The sequence below is a fragment of the Argopecten irradians genome, chromosome 12, assembly GCF_041381155.1.
Source record: "Argopecten irradians isolate NY chromosome 12, Ai_NY, whole genome shotgun sequence".
Taxonomy (NCBI): Eukaryota; Metazoa; Mollusca; class Bivalvia; order Pectinida; family Pectinidae; genus Argopecten; species Argopecten irradians.
In genome coordinates, this window is record NC_091145.1 from 21,587,197 (window position 1) to 21,589,622 (window position 2,426).

Below are 2,426 nucleotides of genomic sequence, written 5' to 3' on the forward strand. Positions count from 1 at the left end.
GTTGACAGTATACAGATTGGAGCTTCCAAGCCGGATATCGATGGATGAGCCTATGTCAACTAGAAAAAAACATCAGTTTGACATGATTTTGTGCTAAAATAAACTGAACAGCAGGACTATTATATATTTTTGTTACATATAAATAACATCTCCGTAGAAATCGTATGACCGGGGAGCAGTATGGCATTTGAGCTGTACAGATCAATGAACAATAATAAGCCAATAGTGAAATGATATCAACAGAGGAAAAGCAACAGTGAATACCAATAAACAAACGAAACTCAAATCGATGAAACAAATACAAAATGAAATGGTGTATAAATCAATGCGTGAAAACGATAGTGGAAAATTCGGCCAGGTTCAGAGCAATCGTTGTCATAATCGCACAATAACACCATGAGTTTAGGAATAAATAACGTTCTCCACTTCATCCCCATCGATATCCCATGGGGTAACTATCAGTATAATTTTATCCAACCCTGGACTGAAGGCATTTAAAAACGATCAATCACAAATTTAAATATACTTATTCAGTTGAAGATTTTTAAAAGAATGGCGCCATTTCAAGGTCAACAGAATAGCGTTATTCAACCAACCGAATTTTTTTATGTGCATAAAGGGACCAAACAACCCGATTTCATTTTATACACAAGTTGTCGACTTGTCGCACACAGCGCATTCGGTTTTTCTATGAAATAGTCCATAGGCGGAACTAAATCTAGTGAGATGTAGGACACGTCTCAGTCACGATTAGTAACGGTAACCCTTGGAGAATCGTGGATGCCACTTCCCATCGACAACATCCATAATTGTTGTAGTAGTATAGCAAGGACACACCTCAATCAAGTAAAAAAACAACTGATGATTGCTATCACATATATAAATGTAACTTGGGTAATCCTAAAGTTATTTATACAATGGACATTAACAACATACTATGACTAAGACTATGCGAGCTGTTTTAAACTTTTGATAAATTAAAGCAAAAAATTAGTTCATCAGCATTTTGTAATGAGTACTCTTTGACAGTCTAAGGATTTTTGCTTTGTTTGTCTTTTTCGCTAGGTATTTGGTATTGGTTATACTCAGTAATTTTGGAAAGAATACTGTACCTATTGAACTATTTCATTAACTCAATACTATAATTGTAGTAACTAAGCACTTCTTTGTGATACTGAAAGACATTTGTCAGATCGTGTATATATTAAAACGCTACTGTTATAGCATGTAAGACATTTGTCAGATCGTGTATATATTAAAACGCTACTGTTATAGCATGTAACACAAATTTAAAAGTATATATTTTTGTGTGTAGATTGATTTTTCTCATGTTTGGGTATTCTTGATGGTTTGTACAGATATATTATTGAATAACATTTGATTTTGAATCTGGAACAATAAACTGTTCTCTCTATGGCAACAGTAAATGTATGCAGTGCATCAAATATAAGAATATATGATATAAACCAACGTTGTCATGTATATCACAAGAAAACCTTCAAAACAATTTTCGCGACTAGTTAAGTGTGCCATGCTTTGTTTTCTTCTTCCTGCTGTCCAATGACCAATTTTGGTCTTTTTAGAAAATACAAGGTGATCGAATGTTGATAGGAAAAGTGGAGAAACAGAAACCGAACTCGTGGCATCCTTGAAGCTCGGATCTTGTAAGTACGAAACAAACCTCTTTGTAACTATTGAAAATACAATCATATATATACAAATTGCAATATAACACTTGATTCAAATCATATTGATTCACGACTGCAAAGAATAGGTTTTGTTACTACATAATGTATGTTCGCATATTACAGAGTGATCTGTCTTTATAATCGAACATCATGTGGTATGACGTTATGCTCAGAAACACATGACGTAACAACCAATACCTACCAACAAAGCCACATAGCTCTGGAATATATAAATGTCGAGTATGGCATTGCGAATTTTGTCGAAGACGTATTGGACCACTTCTCGAAACTAGAATATACGTTTCCTTGTTGATTTTATAATGAATTTTGAGTCTCAGGACAAATATTTTAGTTTGAAATTTATTCTTGTATAACTGTTCTTAAGTTGGAATAATTGAAAATACGGACGCCCAATATAGTATGATATCATTTATTACATAATTTAAACTCACAACTGTTTAAATAGAGAATAATTAACATGAATATATATCTGCAACCATAACACAATAGTAAACAATTAAATGAATTGTTATTAATTCTTGCATATGAATCTACCATACAAATAGAATATGGTGAAAATTGATGACCATGTTCACATACAACTATCAGTATCACCCATCAAATAATAAGGGATAGATTTATGTAAATTTGACGCCAGAACACGTTTTATATTCAAAGCAGATGGTAATACAAGTCCAAAGCATGCTGAAATTTTAATAAACATAGAAACATATAGCC